At 39.5% G+C, this 17,824-nt stretch overlaps 5 non-coding genes across 5 annotated transcripts; all 5 read right to left on the bottom strand.

The window, feature by feature from the left end:
* Positions 1–3,304: 3,304 nt before the first annotated feature.
* TRNAV-AAC (transfer RNA valine (anticodon AAC)) lies at positions 3,305–3,377 on the bottom strand. Its single transcript has one exon. It is a non-coding gene; the product is annotated as a tRNA-Val (tRNA).
* Positions 3,378–4,779: 1,402 nt separating this feature from the next.
* On the bottom strand, positions 4,780–4,852 carry TRNAV-AAC (transfer RNA valine (anticodon AAC)). Its single transcript has one exon. It is a non-coding gene; the product is annotated as a tRNA-Val (tRNA).
* An 808-nt stretch (positions 4,853–5,660) lies between these two features.
* Positions 5,661–5,733, bottom strand: TRNAV-AAC (transfer RNA valine (anticodon AAC)). Its single transcript has one exon. It is a non-coding gene; the product is annotated as a tRNA-Val (tRNA).
* Positions 5,734–10,079: 4,346 nt separating this feature from the next.
* TRNAV-AAC (transfer RNA valine (anticodon AAC)) lies at positions 10,080–10,152 on the bottom strand. Its single transcript has one exon. It is a non-coding gene; the product is annotated as a tRNA-Val (tRNA).
* A 4,351-nt stretch (positions 10,153–14,503) lies between these two features.
* On the bottom strand, positions 14,504–14,576 carry TRNAV-AAC (transfer RNA valine (anticodon AAC)). The gene has a single exon. It is a non-coding gene; the product is annotated as a tRNA-Val (tRNA).
* Positions 14,577–17,824: the final 3,248 nt, after the last annotated feature.

The following is a 17,824-nucleotide window of genomic DNA, read 5'->3' as shown; positions in this document are numbered from 1 at the left end:
TTAATGCACAATTAGAGAGGACACCCCAAAAACACTGAGGAGTGCTAACATTTATTGAGTAGATACTGCTGACAGATATGACTTTTGACAGCCAGAAATATTAATGCACAATTATGGGGGACAACCCAAAAGCGCTGGGGAGTGCCAAATATGAAGAAAAAATAATAAACCTCTATCCTCCTCTCTGCACTAGCGATTTTGGTTAGAGCAATTGCAAGAACAATATTGTATTCTTTCTCTGTCCCTGCTCTAATTAGCCTATGACTACACCCTGCTCTCTCCCTCTGTCAAATGGCGATGGATTGCTGTGGAGGCGTGTATTTATAAAGTTGAAGTATCGCGAGAACCGAGTCCCGAGATCCGACGACGTCACAATGACGTTCGGCCTCGATTTGGATTCGGAATTGGCGGGAGAGTACCGAGCTGCTCAGCTCGGTACTCGGATACCCAAAGTTCGGGTGGGTTCGGTTCTCGGAGAACCGGACCCGCCCATCTCTAATCTGGACTCAAATTGATAAAAGGATTTGATTATTTACACTGACTGTCTGAGGGTGTTATCCTACACACATCGAGGTATCCAGGGTCCCCATTTCCTAGTACTTCATTAGGGGTCCATCTTGGATGGTTGGTCACTTAGTAAAATCAGAATCCAGAGATAGTCCTTTCCCACCTTGTGTCTCATTATACCACATAGGTGTAGTATGATTGAATTCTGGTATAATTTCCTAAATTATGGGGTGCCGTTCATTCTGTGTGACATTCAGACATTTTTGTATGTGTCTCACAGTGATTAAAGTGGTTTCCTCATGCTGGGGAGAAGAACAGGGAATATTGTTGTATTTCGTTTTCATAATTTTTTGATCTTTTCATTTGTTTTTTATTTCATTTAAGTTTTACTCTTTTATTATTCTGTTGTAGACCTAGTATAGTTACAAGATCAAATTTACTATTGATGTATTTGTGTTAAGGAAGATCTGATCTCAACCTGATCACCCATAGTTGAAACTACAGTCAACTAGCTATCTCCCATCACTATATGCGGAAGTGCACAGACACTTACACATTTTGAACACAGCACTCCCATTGAGTGACTAGGAGGGAAATAGCCATATGAATCAGTTCTTGCCCACTCATTGGAGCCTTTGGCTGTCAGTGCAACCTCTAAGTAGTCTCATAGCAATATGGCTGGTTTGACAACATAGAAAGACAGTGGTGAGGAAGTGTTGATTATGAGACTGACGTGCTACCTACTGTGCTAACGAGGCCGCTTCACTGTATGCACATAACGTTGAACAATGTTCTTCAATTCTATCTTCACTATTAACTAATTTATAAGAAGATGTTTTGTAATTCATAGTTATGTTTTGCTGCTGCTCTATGGTTAACTAATAAAATTAACCCCTTCCCGCTACAGGATGTAACGGTAATGTCTTGTTCAATTTTAGGCAGGGAGTTACGGCAAGTCACAGATGCCTGTGTCATGACCAAGAACAATGATGAGTGGTTCCTGGCAGATAAATGGCTTCCGCACACCATTCAATAAAGAAGCTGGGATGCAATGGTCGCATCCCCTTTCTATGTCTCCCTGAAACCTCATTGACATCATCCCTGTGACTTGTTTCTGAAAGACATAGAGAGGTTAGGTGCCCGACAGGAGCTATTGCTAAGATATACAGGAGGCGTATGGAAATGATTGTTAAATCATATATGAAGGTGGATAGGTAGATGGTGTTGCAATGACATTAAAAGTTCCCGTTGATACAACTATTTACAAGATGTTATATCAATTCTACATCTCACATGTCCTATATAAAAGGAGATCTAATTCTTGTTTCTGTCCGGTTTTGAACCGGGGACCTTTCGCGTGTTAGGCGAATGTGATAATCACTACACTACAGAAACACCAGCTGTGAGCTTTGTTGACCTCTGCCACTGTAATAGAGAGGGATTCTTACTGACATTTAATGATCTGTATCTGGACTCAAATTGATAAAAGGATTTGATTATTTACACTGACTGTCTGAGGGTGTTATCCTACACACATCGAGGTATCCAGGGTCCCCATTTCCTAGTACTTCATTAGGGGTCCATCTTGGATGGTTGGTCACTTAGTAAAATCAGAATCCAGAGATAGTCCTTTCCCACCTTGTGTCTCATTATACCACATAGGTGTAGTATGATTGAATTCTGGTATAATTTCCTAAATTATGGGGTGCCGTTCATTCTGTGTGACATTCAGACATTTTTGTATGTGTCTCACAGTGATTAAAGTGGTTTCCTCATGCTGGGGAGAAGGACAGGGAATATTGTCGTATTTTGTTTTCATAATTTTTTGATCTTTTCATTTGTTTTTTATTTCATTTAAGTTTTAATCTTTTATTATTCTGTTGTAGACCTAGTATAGTTACAAGATCAAATTTACTATTGATGTATTTGTGTTAAGGAAGATCTGATCTCAACCTGATCACCCATAGTTGAAACTACAGTCAACTAGCTATCTCCCATCACTATACGCGGAAGTGCACAGACACTTACACATTTTGAACACAGCACTCCCATTGAGTGACTAGGAGGGAAATAGCCATATGAATCAGTTCTTGCCCACTCATTGGAGCCTTTGGCTGTCAGTGCAACCTCTAAGTAGTCTCATAGCAATATGGCTGGTTTGACAACATAGAAAGACAGTGGTGAGGAAGTGTTGATTATGAGACTGACGCGCTACCTACTGTGCTAACGAGGCCGCTTCACTGTATGCAGATAACGTTGAACAATGTTCTTCAATTTTATCTTCACTATTAACTAATTTATAAGAAGATGTTTTGTAATTCATAGTTATGTTTTGCTGCTGCTCTATGGTTAACTAATAAAATTAACCCCTTCCCGCTACAGGATGTAACGGTAATGTCTTGTTCAATTTTAGGCAGGGAGTTACGGCAAGTCACAGATCTCTGTGTCATGACCAAGAACAATGATGAGTGGTTACTGGCAGATAAATGGCTTCCGCACACCATTCAATAAAGAAGCTGGGATGCAATGGTCGCATCCCCTTTCTATGTCTCCCTGAAACCTCATTGACATCATCCCTGTGACTTGTTCCTGAAAGACATAGAGAGGTTAGGTGCCCTACAGGAGCTATTGCTAAGATATACAGGAGGCGTATGGAAATGATTGTTAAATCATATAAGAAGGTGAATAGGTAGATGATGTTGCAATGACATTAAAAGTTCCTGTTGATACAACTATTTACAAGATGTTATATCAATTTTACATCTCACATGTCCTATATAAAAAGAGATCTAACGCTTGTTTCTGCCCGGTTTCGAACCGGGGACCTTTCGCGTGTTAGGCGAATGTGATAACCACTACACTACAGAATCACCAGCTGTGAGCTTTGTTGACCTCTGCCACTGTAATAGAGAGGGATCCTTACTGACATTTAATGATCTGTATCTGGAATCAAATTGATAAAAGGATTTGATTATTTACACTGACTGTCTCCGGGTGTTATCCTACACACATCGAGGTATCCAGGGTCCCCATTTCCTAGTACTTCATTAGGGGTCCATCTTGGATGGTTGGTCACTTAGTAAAATCAGAATCCAGAGATAGTCCTTTCCCACCTTGTGTCTCATTATACCACATAGGTGTAGTATGATTAAATTCTGGTATAATTTCCTAAATTATGGGGTGCCGTTCATTCTGTGTGACATTCAGACATTTTTGTATGTGTCTCACAGTGATTAAAGTGGTTTTCTCACGCTGGGGAGAAGGACAGGGAATATTGTCGTTTTTCGTTTTCATAATTTTTTGATCTTTTTATTTATTTTTTGTTTCATTTAAGTTTTACTCTTTTATTATTCCGTTGTAGACCTAGTATAGTTACAAGATCAAATTTACTATTGATGTATTGGTGTTAAGGAAGATCTGATCTCAACCTGAACACCCATAGTTGACACTACAGTCAACTAGCTATCTCCCATCACTATATGCGGAAGTGCACAGACACTTACACATTTTGAACACAGCACTCCCATTGAGTGACTAGGAGGGAAATAGCCATATGAATCAGTTCTTGCCCACTCATTGGAGCCTTTGGCTGTCAGTGCAACCTCTACGTCGTCTCATAGCAATATGGCTGGTTTGACAACATAGAAAGACAGTGGTGAGGAAGTGTTGATTATGAGACTGACGCGCTACCTACTGTGCTAACGAGGCCGCTTCACTGTATGCAGATAACGTTGAACAATGTTCTTCAATTCTATCTTCACTATTAACTAATTTATAAGAAGATGTTTTGTAATTCATAGTTATGTTTTGCTGCTGCTCTATGGTTAACTAATAAAATTAACCCCTTCCCGCTACAGGATGTAACGGTAATGTCTTGTTCAATTTTAGGCAGGGAGTTACGGCAAGTCACAGAACTCTGTGTCATGACCAAGAACAATGATGAGTGGTTCCTGGCAGATAAATGGCTTCCGCACACCATTCAATAAAGAAGCTGGGATGCAATAATCGCATCCCCTTTCTATGTCTCCATGAAACCTCATTGACATCATCCCTGTGACTTGTTCCTGAAAGACATAGAGAGGTTAGGTGCCCGACAGGAGCTATTGCTAAGATATACAGGAGGCGTATGGAAATGATTGTTAAATCATATAAGAAGGTGAATAGGTAGATGATGTTGCAATGACATTAAAAGTTCCTGTTGATACAACTATTTACAAGATGTTATATCAATTTTACATCTCACATGTCCTATATAAAAGGAGATCTAACGCTTGTTTCTGCCTGGTTTTGAACCGGGGACCTTTCGCATGTTAGGCGAATGTGATAACCACTACACTACAGAAACACCAGCTGTGAGCTTTGTTGACCTTTGCCACTGTAATAGAGAGGGATCCTTACTGACATTTAATAATCTGTATCTGGAATCAAATTGATAAAAGGATTTGATTATTTACACTGACTGTTTGAGGGTGTTATCCTACACACATCGAAGTATCCAGGGTCCCCATTTCCTAGTACTTCATTAGGGGTCCATCTTGGATGGTTGGTCACTTAGTAAAATCAGAATCCAGAGATAGTCCTTACCCACCTTGTGTCTCATTATACCACATAGGTATAGTATGATTGAATTCTGGTATAATTTCCTAAATTATGGGGTGCCGTTCATTCCGTGTGACATTCAGACATTTTTGTATGTGTCTCTAAGTGATTAAAGTGGTTTCCTCACGCTGGGGAGAAGGACAGGGAATATTGTCGTATTTAGTTTTCATAATTTTTTGATCTTTTCATTTGTTTTTTGTTTCATTTAAGTTTTACTCTTTTATTATTCCGTTGTAGACCTAGTATAGTTACAAGATCAAATTTACTATTGATGTATTGGTGTTAAGGAAGATCTGATCTCAACCTGAACACCCATAGTTGACACTACAGTCAACTATGGGTGTTCAGGTTGAGATCAGAGAGGTTAGGTGCCCTACAGGAGCTATTGCTAAGTTATACAGGAGGCGTATGGAAATGATTGTTAAATCATATAAGAAGGTGGATAGGTAGATGATGTTGCAATGACATTAAAAGTTCCTGTTTATACAACTATTTACAAGATGTTATATCAATTTTACATCTCACATGTCCTATATAAAAGGAGATCTGAAGCTTGTTTCTGCCCGGTTTTGAAACGGGGACCTTTCGCGTGTTAGGCGAATGTGATAACCACTACACTACAGAAACACCAGCTGTGAGCTTTGTTGACCTCTGACACTGTAATAGAGAGGGATCCTTACTGACATTTAATGAACTGTATCTGGAATCAAATTGATAAAAGGATTTGATTATTTACACTGACTGTCTGAGGGTGTTATCCTACACACATCGAGGTATCCAGGGTCCCCATTTCCTAGTACTTCATAAGGGGTCCATCTTGGATGGTTGGTCACTTAGTAAAATCAGAATCCAGAGATAGTCCTTACCCACCTTGTGTCTCATTATACCACATAGGTATAGTATGATTGAATTCTGGTATAATTTCCTAAATTATGGGGTGCCGTTCATTCCGTGTGACATTCAGACATTTTTGTATGTGTCTCTAAGTGATTAAAGTGGTTTCCTCATGCTGGGGAGAAGGACAGGGAATATTGTCGTATTTCGTTTTCATAATTTTTTGATCTTTTCATTTGTTTTTTGTTTCATTTAAGTTTAACTCTTTTATTATTCCGTTGTAGACCTAGTATAGTTACAAGATCAAATTTACTACTGAGGTATTGGTGTTAAGGAAGATCTGATCTCAACCTGAACACCCATAGTTGACACTACAGTCAACTAGCTATCTCCCATCACTATATGCGGAAGTGCACAGACACTTAAACATTTTGAACACAGCACTCCCATTGAGTGACTAGGAGGGAAATAGCCATATGAATCAGTTCTTGCCCACTCATTGGAGCCTTTTGCTGTCAGTGCAATCTCTAAGTCGTCTCATAGCAATATGGCTGGTTTGACAACATAGAAAGGCAGTGGTGAGGAAGTGTTGATTATGAGACTGACGCGCTACCTACTGTGCTAACGAGGCCGCTTCACTGTATGCACATAACGTTGAACAATGTTCTTCAATTCTATCTTCACTATTAACTTATTTATAAGAAGATGTTTTGTAATTCATAGTTATGTTTTGCTGCTGCTCTATGGTTAACTAATAAAATTAACCCCTTCCCGCTACAGGATGTAATGGTAATGTCTTGTTCAATTTTAGGCAGGGAGTTACGGCAAGTCACAGATCCCTGTGTCATGACCAAGAACAATTGGTTCCTGGCAGATAAATGACTTCCGCACACCATTCAATAAAGAAGCTGGGATACAATGGTCGCATCCCCTTTCTATGTCTCCCTGAAACCTCATTGACATCATCCCTGTGACTTGTTCCTGAAAGACATAGAGAGGTTAGGTGCCCGACAGGAGCTATTGCTAAGATATACAGGAGGCGTATGGAAATGATTGTTAAATCATATATGAAGGTGGATATGTAGATGGTGTTGCAATGACATTAAAAGTTCCTGTTGATACAACTATTTACAAGATGTTATATCAATTTTACATCCCACATGTCCTATATAAAAGGAGATCTAACATTTGTTTTTGCCCGGTTTCGAACTGGGGACCTTTCGCGTGTTAGGCGAATGTGATAACCACTACACTACAGAAACACCAGCTGTGAGCTTTGTTGACCTCTGCCACTGTAATAGAGAGGGATCCTTACTGACATTTAATGATCTGTATCTGGACTCAAATTGATAAAAAGATTTGATTATTTACACTGACTGTCTGAGGGTGTTATCCTACACACATAGAGGTATCCAGGGTCCCCATTTCCTAGTACTTCATTAGGGGTCCATCTTGGATGGTTGGTAACTTAGTAAAATCAGAATCCAGAGATAGTCCTTTCCCACCTTGTGTCTCATTATACCACATAGGTGTAGTATGATTAAATTCTGGTATAATTTCCTAAATTATGGGGTGCCGTTCATTCTGTGTGACATTCAGACATTTTTGTATGTGTCTCACAGTGATTAAAGTGGTTTTCTCACGCTGGGGAGAAGGACAGGGAATATTGTCGTATTTTCTTTTCATAATTTTTTGATCTTTTTATTTATTTTTTGTTTCATTTAAGTTTTACTCTTTTATTATTCCGTTTTCGACCTAGTATAGTTACAAGATCAAATTTACTATTGATGTATTGGTGTTAAGGAAGATCTGATCTCAACCTGAACACCCATAGTTGACACTACAGACAACTAGCTATCTCCCATCACTATATGCGGAAGTGCACAGACACTTACACATTTTGAACACAGCACTCCCATTGAGTGACTAGGAGGGAAATAGCCATATGAATCAGTTCTTGCCCACTCATTGGAGCCTTTGGCTGTCAGTGCAACCTCTACGTCGTCTCATAGCAATATGGCTGGTTTGACAACATAGAAAGACAGTGGTGAGGAAGTGTTGATTATGAGACTGACGCGCTACCTACTGTGCTAACGAGGCCGCTTCACTGTATGCACATAACGTTGAACAATGTTCTTCAATTCTATCTTCACTATTAACTAATTTATAAGAAGATGTTTTCTAATTCATAGTTATGTTTTGCTGCTGCTCTATGGTTAACTAATAAAATTAACCCCTTCCCGCTACAGGATGTAACGGTAATGTCTTGTTCAATTTTAGGCAGGGAGTTACGGCAAGTCACAGATCCCTGTGTCATGACCAAGAACAATGATGAGTGGTTCCTGGCAGATAAATGGCTTCCACACACCATTCAATAAAGAAGCTGGGATGCAATGGTCACATCCCCTTTCTATGTCTCCCTGAAACCTCATTGACATCATCCCTGTGACTTGTTCCTGAAAGACATAGAGAGGTTAGGTGCCCGACAGGAGCTATTGCTAAGATATACAGGAGGCGTATGGAAATGATTGTTAAATCATATATGAAGGTGGATAGGTAGATTGTGTTGCAATGACATTAAAAGTTCCTGTTGATACAACTATTTACAAGATGTTATATCAATTTTACATCTCACATGTCCTATATAAAAGGAGATCTAATGCTTGTTTCTGCCCGGTTCCGAACCGGGGATCTTTCGTGTGTTAGGCGAATGTGATAACCACTACACTACAGAAACACCAGCTGTGAGCTTTGTTGACCTCTGCCACTGTAATAGAGAGGGATCCTTACTGACATTTAATGATCTGTATCTGGACTCAAATTGATAAAAGGATTTGATTATTTACACTGACTGTCTGATGGTGCTATCCTACACACATGGAGGTTTCCAGGGTCCCCATTTCCTAGTACTTCATTAGGGGTCCATCTTGGATGGTTGGTCACTTAGTAAAATCAGAATCAAGAGATAGTCCTTTCCCACCTTGTGTCTCATTATACCACATAGGTGTAGTATGATTGAATTCTGGTATAATTTCCTAAATTATGGGGTGCCGTTCATTCTGTGTGATATTCAGACATTTTTGTATGTGTCTCACAGTGATTAAAGTGGTTTCCTCATGCTGGGGAGAAGGACAGGGAATATTGTCGTATTTCGTTTTCATAATTTTTTGATCTTTTCATTTGTTTTTTGTTTCATTTAAGTTTTACTCTTTTATTATTCTGTTGTAGACCTAGTATAGTTACAAGATCAAATTTACTATTGATGTATTGGTGTTAAGGAAGATCTGATCTCAACCTGAACACCCATAGTTGACACTACAGACAACTAGCTATCTCCCATCACTATATGCGGAAGTGCAAAGACACTTACACATTTTGAACACAGCACTCCCATTGAGTGACTATGAGGGAAATAGCCATATGAATCAGTTCTTGCCCACTCATTGGAGCCTTTGGCTGTCAGTGCAACCTCTACGTCGTCTCATAGCAATATGGCTGGTTTGACAACATAGAAAGACAGTGGTGAGGAAGTGTTGATTATGAGACTGACGCGCTACCTACTGTGCTAACGAGGCGGCTTCACTGTATGCACATAACGTTGAACAATGTTCTTCAATTCTATCTTCACTATTAACTTATTTATAAGAAGATGTTTTGTAATTCATAGTTATGTTTTGCTGCTGCTCTATGGTTAACTAATAAAATGAACCCCTTCCCGCTACAGGATGTAACGGTAATGTCTTGTTCAATTTTAGGCAGGGAGTTACGGCAAGTCACAGATCCCTGTGTCATGACCAAGAACAATGATGAGTGGTTCCTGGCAGATAAATGGCTTCTGCACACCATTCAATAAAGAAGCTGGGATACAATGGTCGCATCCCCTTTCTATGTCTCCCTGAAACCTCATTGACATCATCCCTGTGACTTGTTCCTGAAAGACATAGAGAGGTTAGGTGCCCGACAGGAGCTATTGCTAAGATATACAGGAGGCGTATGGAAATGATTGTTAAATCATATATGAAGGTGGATAGGTAGATGGTGTTGCAATGACATTAAAAGTTCCTGTTGATACAACTATTTACAAGATGTTATATCAATTTTACATCTCACATGTCCTATATAAAAGGAGATCTAATGCTTGTTTCTGCCTGGTTCCGAACCAGGGACCTTTCGCGTGTTAGGCGAATGTGATAACCACTACACTACAGAAACACCAGCTGTGAGCTTTGTTGACCTCTGCCACTGTAATAGAGAGGGATCTTTACTGACATTTAATGATCTGTATCTGGACTCAAATTGATAAAAGGAGTAGATTATTTACACGGACTGTCTGAGGGTGTTATCCTACACACATTGAGGTATCCAGGGTCCCCATTTCCTAGTACTTTATTAGGGGTCCATCTTGGATGGTTGGTCACTTAGTAAAATCAGAATCCAGAGATAGTCCTTTCCCACCTTGTGTCTAATTATACCACATAGGTGTAGTATGATTGAATTCTGGTATAATTTCCTAAATTATGGGGTGCTGTTCATTCTGTGTGACATTCAGACATTTTTTTATGTGTCTCACAGTGATTAAAGTGGTTTCCTCATGCTGGGGAGAAGGACAGGGAATATTGTCGTATTTCGTTTTCATAATTTTTTGATCTTTTCATTTGTTTTTTGTTTCATTTAAGTTTTACTCTTTTATTATTCCGTTGTAGACCTAGTATAGTTACAAGATCAAATTTACTATTGATGTATTGGTGTTAAGGAAGATCTGATCTAAACCTGAACACCCATAGTTGACACTACAGTCAACTAGCTATCTCCCATCACTATATGCTGAAGTGCACAGACACTTACACATTTTGAACACAGCACTCCCATTGAGTGACTAGGAGGGAAATAGCCATATGAATCAGTTCTTTCCCACTCATTGGAGCCTTTGGCTGTCAGTGTAACCTCTAAGTGGTCTCATAGCAATATGGCTGGTTTGACAACATAGAAAGACAGTGGTGAGGAAGTGTTGATTATGAGACTGACGTGCTACCTACTGTGCTAACGAGGCCGCTTTACTGTATGCACATAACGTTGAACAATGTTCTTCAATTCTATCTTCACTATTATCTAATTTATAAGAAGATGTTTTGTAATTTATAGTTATGTTTTGCTGCTGCTCTATGGTTAACTAATAAAATTAACCCCTTCCCGCTACAGGATGTAACGGTAATGTCTTGTTCAATTTTAGGCAGGGAGTTACGGCAAGTCACAGATCCCTGTGTCATGACTAAGAACAATGATGAGTGGTTCCTGGCAGATTTATGGCTTCCGCACACCATTCAATAAAGAAGCTGGGATGCAATGGTCGCATCCCCTTTCTATGTCTCCCTGAAACCTCATTGACATCATCCCTGTGACTTGTTCCTGAAAGACATAGAGAGGTTAGGTGCCCGACAGGAGCTATTGCTAAGATATACAGGAGGCGTATGGAAATGATTGTTAAATCATATATGAAGGTGGATAGGTAGATGGTGTTGCAATGACATTAAAAGTTCCTGTTGATACAACTATTTACAAGATGTTATATCAATTTTACATCTCACATGTCCTATTTAAAAGGAGATCTAATGCTTGTTTCTGGCCGGTTTTGACCCGGGGACCTTTCGCGTGTTAGGCGAATGTGATAACCACTACACTACAGAAACACCAGCTGTGAGCTTTGGTGACCTCTGCCACTGTAATAGAGAGGGATCCTTACTGACATTTAATGATCTGTTTCTGGACTCAAATTGATAAAAGGATTTGATTATTTACACTGACTGTCTGAGGGTGTTATCCTACACACATCGAGGTATCCAGGGTCCCTATTTCCTAGTACTTCATTAGGGGTCCATCTTGGATGGTTGGTCACTTAGTAAAATCAGAATCCAGAGATAGTCCTTTCCCACCTTGTGTCTCATTATACCACATAGATGTAGTATGATTGAATTCTGGAATAATTTCCTAAATTATGGGGTGCCGTTCATTCTGTGTGACATTCAGACATTTTTGTATGTATCTCACAGTGATTAAAGTGGTTTCCTCACGCTGGGGAGAAGGACAGGGAATATTGTTGTATTTTGTTTTTATAATTTTTTGATCTTTTCATTTGTTTTTTGTTTCATTTAAGTTTTACTCTTTTATTATTCCATTGTAGACCTAGTATAGTTACAAGATCAAATTTACTATTGATGTATTGGTGTTAAGGAAGATCTGATCTCAATTGAACACCCATAGTTGACACTACAGTCAACTAGCTATCTCCCATCACTATATGCGGAAGTGCACAGACACTTATACATTTTGAACACAGCACTCCCATTGAGTGACTAGGAGGGAAATAGCCATATGAATCAGTTCTTGCCCACTCATTGGAGCCTTTGGCTGTCAGTGCAACCTCTAAGTGGTCTCATAGCAATATGGCTGGTTTGACAACATAGAAAGACAGTGGTGAGGAAGTGTTGATTATGAGACTGACGTGCTACCTACTGTGCTAACGAGGCCGCTTCACTGTATGCAGATAACGTTGAACAATGTTCTTCAATTCTATCTTCACTATTAACTAATTTATAAGAAGATGTTTTCTAATTCATAGTTATGTTTTGCTGCTGCTCTATGGTTAACTAATAAAATTAACCCCTTCCCGCTACAGGATGTAACGGTAATGTCTTGTTCAATTTTAGGCAGGGAGTTACGGCAAGTCACAGATCCCTGTGTCATGACCAAGAACAATGATGAGTGGTTCCTAGCAGATAAATGGCTTCCGCACACCATTCAATAAAGAAGCTGGGATGCAATATTCGCATCCCCTTTCTATGTCTCCCTGAAACCTCATTGACATCATCCCTGTGACTTGTTCCTGAAAGACATAGAGAGGTTAGGTGCCCGACAGGAGCTATTGCTAAGATATACAGGAGGCGTATGGAAATGATTGTTAAATCATATATGAAGGTGGATAGGTAGATGGTGTTGCAATGACATTAAAAGTTCCTGTTGATACAACTATTTACAAGATGTTACATCAATTTTACATCTCACATGTCCTATATAAAAAGAGATCTAATGCTTGTTTCTGCCCGGTTTCGACCCGGGGACCTTTTGCGTGTTAGGCGAATGTGATAACCACTACACTACAGAAACACCAGCTGTAAGCTTTCTTGACCTCTGCCACTGTAATAGAGAGAGATCCTTACTGACATTAAATGATCTGTATCTGGACTCAAATTGATAAAAGGATTTGATTATTTACACTGACTGTCTGAGGGTGTTATCCTACACACATCGAGGTATCCAGGGTCCCTATTTCTTAGTACTTCATTAGGGGTCCATCTTGGATGGTTGGTCACTTAGTAAAATCAGAATCCAGAGATGGTCCTTTCCCACCTTGAGTCTCATTATACCACATAGGTGTAGTATGATTGAATTCTGGTATAATTTCCTAAATTATGGGGTGCCGTTCATTCTGTGTGACATTCAGACATTTTTGTATGTGTCTCACAGTGATTAAAGTGGTTTCTTCACACTGGGGAGAAACACAGGGAATATTGTCGTATTTCGTTTTCATAATTTTTTTGATCTTTTTATTTGTTTTTTGTTTCATTTAAGTTTTACTCTTTTATTATTCCGTTGTAGACCTAGTATAGTTACAAGATCAAATTTACTATTGATGTATTGGTGTTAAGGAAGATCTGATCTCAATTGAACACCCATAGTTGACACTACAGTCAACTAGCTATCTCCCATCACTATATGCGGAAGTGCACAGACACTTACACATTTTGAACACAGCACTCCCATTGAGTGACTAGGAGGGAAATAGCCATATGAATCAGTTCTTGCCCACTCATTGGAGCCTTTGGCTGTCAGTGCAACCTCTAAGTCGTCTCATAGCAATATGGCTGGTTTGACAACATAGAAAGACAGTGGTGAGGAAGTGTTGATTATGAGACTGACGTGCTACCTACTGTGCTAACGAGGCCGCTTCACTGTATGCACATAACGTTGAACAATGTTCTTGAATTCTATCTTCACTATTAACTAATTTATAAGAAGATGTTTTCTAATTCATAGTTATGTTTTGCTGCTGCTCTATGGTTAACTAATAAATTTAACCCCTTCCCGCTACAGGATGTAACGGTAATGTCTTGTTCAATTTTAGGCAGGGAGTTACGGCAAGTCACAGATCCCTGTGTCATGACCAAGAACAATGATGAGTGGTTCCTGGCAGATAAATGGCTTCCGCACACCATTCAATAAAGAAGCTGGGATGCAATGGTCGCATCCCCTTTCTATGTCTCCCTGAAACCTGATTGACATCATCCCTTTGACTTGTTCCTGAAAGACATAGAGAGGTTAGGTGCCCGACAGGAGCGATTGCTAAGATATACAGGAGGCGTATGGAAATGATTGTTAAATCATATATGAAGGTGGATAGGTAGATGGTGTTGCAATGACATTAAAAGTTCCTGTTGATACAACTATTTACAAGATGTTATATCAATTTTACATCTCACATGTCCTATATAAAAGGAGATCTAATGCTTGTTTCTGCCCGGTTTCGAACCAGGGACCTTTCGCGTGTTAGGCGAATGTGATAACCACTACACTACAGAAACTCCGGCTGTAAGCTTTGTTGACCTCTGCCACTGTAATAGAGAGAGATCCTTACTGACATTAAATGATCTGTATCTGGACTCAAATTGATAAAAGGATTTGATTATTTACACTGACTGTCTGAGGGTGTTATCCTACACACATCGAGGTATCCAGGGTCCCTATTTCTTAGTACTTCATTAGGGGTCCATCTTGGATGGTTGGTCACTTAGTAAAATCAGAATCCAGAGATGGTCCTTTCCCACCTTGAGTCTCATTATACCACATAGGTGTAGTATGATTGAATTCTGGTATAATTTCCTAAATTATGGGGTGCTGTTCATTCTGTGTGACATTCAGACATTTTTGTATGTGTCTCACAGTGATTAAAGTGGTTTCCTCACGCTTAGGAGAAGGACAGGGAATATTGTCGTATTTCGTTTTCATAATTTTTTGATCTTTTCATTTGTTTTTTGTTTCATTTAAGTTTTACTCTTTTATTATTCCATTGTAGACCTAGTATAGTTACAAGATCAAATTTACTATTGATGTATTGGTGTTAAGGAAGATCTGATCTCAACCTGAACACCCATAGTTGACACAACAGTCAACTAGCTATCTCCCATCACTTTATGCGGAAGTGCACAGACACTTACACATTTTGAACACAGCACTCCCATTGAGTGACTAGGAGGGAAATAGCCATATGAATCAGTTCTTGCCCACTCATTGGAGCCTTTGGCTGTCAGCGCAACCTCTAAGTCGTCTCATAGCAATATGGCTGGTTTGACAACATAGAAAGACAGTGGTGAGGAAGTGTTGATAATGAGACTGACGCACTACCTACTGTGCTATCGAGGCCGCTTCACTGTATGCACATAACGTTGAACAATGTTCTTCAATTCTATCTTCACTATTAACTAATTTATAAGAAGATGTTTTGTAATTCATAGTTATGTTTTGCTGCTGCTCTATGGTTAACTAATAAAATTAACCCCTTCCCACTACAGGATGTAACGGTAATGTCTTGTTCAATTTTAGGCAGGGAGTTACGGCAAGTCACAGATCCCTGTGTCATGACCAAGAACAATGATGAGTGGTTCCTGGCAGATAAATGGCTTCCGCACACCATTCAATAAAGAAGCTGGGATGCAATGGTCGCATCCCCTTTCTATGTCTCCCTGAAACCTCATTGACATCATCCCTGTGACTTGTTCCTGAAAGACATAGAGAGGTTAGGTGCCCGACAGGAGCTATTGCTAAGATATACAGGAGGCGTATGGAAATGATTGTTAAATCATATATGAAGGTGGATAGGTAGATGGTGTTGCAATGACATTAAAAGTTCCTGTTGATACAACTATTTACAAGATGTTATATCAATTTTACATCTCACATGTCCTATATAAAAGGAGATCTAATGCTTGTTTCTGCCTGGTTTTGAACTGGGGACCTTTCGCGTGTTAGGCGAATGTGATAACCACTACACTACAGAAACACCAGCTGTGAGCTTTGGTGACCTCTGCCACTGTAATAGAGAGGGATCCTTACTGACATTTAATGATCTGTATCTGGACTCAAATTGATAAAAGGATTTGATTATTTACACTGGCTGTCTGAGGGTGTTATCCTACACACATTGAGGTATCCAGGGTCCCCATTTCCTAGTACTTTATTAGGGGTCCATCTTGGATGGTTGGTCACTTAGTAAAATCAGAATCCAGAGATAGTCCTTTCCCACCTTGTGTCTCATTATAACACATAGGTGTAGTATGATTGAATTCTGGTATAATTTCCTAAATTATGGGGTGCCGTTCATTCTGTGTGACAGTCAGACATTTTTGTATGTGTCTCACAGTGGTTAAAGTGGTTTCCTCACGCTGGGGAGAAGGACAGGGAATATTGTCGTATTTCGTTTTAATAATTTTTTGATCTTTTCATTTGTTTTTTGTTTCATTTAAGTTTTACTCTTTTTTTATTCCGTTGTAGACCTAGTATAGTTACAAGATCAAATTTACTATTGATGTATTGGTGTTAAGGAAGATCTGATCTCAACCTGAACACCCATAGTTGACACTACAGTCAACTAGCTATCTCCCATCACTATATGCGGAAGTGCACAGACACTTACACATTTTGAACACAGCACTCCCATTAAATGACTAGGAGGGAAATAGCCATATGAATCAGTTCTTGCCCACTCATTGGAGCCTTTGGCTGTCAGTGCAACCTCTACGTCGTCTCATAGCAATATGGCTGGTTTGACAACATAGAAAGACAGTGGTGAGGAAGTGTTGATTATGAGACTGACGCGCTACCTACTGTGCTAACGAGGCCGCTTCACTGTATGCACATAACGTTGAACAATGTTCTTCAATTCTATCTTCACTATTAACTTATTTATAAGAAGATGTTTTCTAATTCTTAGTTATGTTTTGCTGCTGCTCTATGGTTAACTAATAAAATTAACCCCTTCCTGCTACAGAATGTAACGGTAATGTCTTGTTCAATTTTAGTCAGGGAGTTAGGCAAGTCACAGTTGCCTGTGTCATGACCAAGAACAATGATGAGTGGTTCCTGGCAGATAAATGGCTTCCGCACACCATTCAATAAAGAAGCTGGGATGCAATGGTCGCATGCACTTTCTATGTCTCCCTGAATTCTCATTGACATCATCCCTGTGACTTGTTCCTGAAAGACATAGAGAGGTTAGGTGCCCGACAGGAGCTATTGCTAAGATATACAGGAGGAGTATGGAAATGATTGTTAAATCATATGTGAAGGTGGATAGGTAGATGGTGTTGTAATGACATTAAAAGTTCCTGTTGATACAACTATTTACAAGATGTTATATCAATTTTACATCTCACATGTCCTATATAAAAGGAGATCTAATGCTTGTTTCTGCCTGGTTTTGAACTGGGGACCTTGCGCGTGTTAGGCGAATGTGATAACCACTACACTACAGAAACACCAGCTGTGAGCTTTGGTGACCTCTGCCACTGTAATAGAGAGGGATCCTTACTGACATTTAATGATCTGTATCTGGACTCAAATTGATAAAAGGATTTGATTATTTACACTGGCTGTCTGAGGGTGTTATCCTACACACATCGAGGTATCCAGGGTCCCCATTTCCTAGTATTTCATTAGGGGTCCATCTTGGATGGTTGGTCACTTAGTAAAATCAGAATCCAGAGATAGTCCTTTCCCACCTTGTGTCTCATTATACCACATAGGTGTAGTATGATTGAATTCTGGTATAATTTCC

The sequence above is a fragment of the Mixophyes fleayi genome, assembly GCF_038048845.1.
Source record: "Mixophyes fleayi isolate aMixFle1 chromosome 4 unlocalized genomic scaffold, aMixFle1.hap1 SUPER_4_unloc_5, whole genome shotgun sequence".
Lineage (NCBI taxonomy): Eukaryota > Metazoa > Chordata > Amphibia > Anura > Limnodynastidae > Mixophyes > Mixophyes fleayi.
The sequence above is the reverse complement of the archived record's forward strand: the minus strand, read 5'-3'. Positions and strand labels throughout refer to the sequence as shown.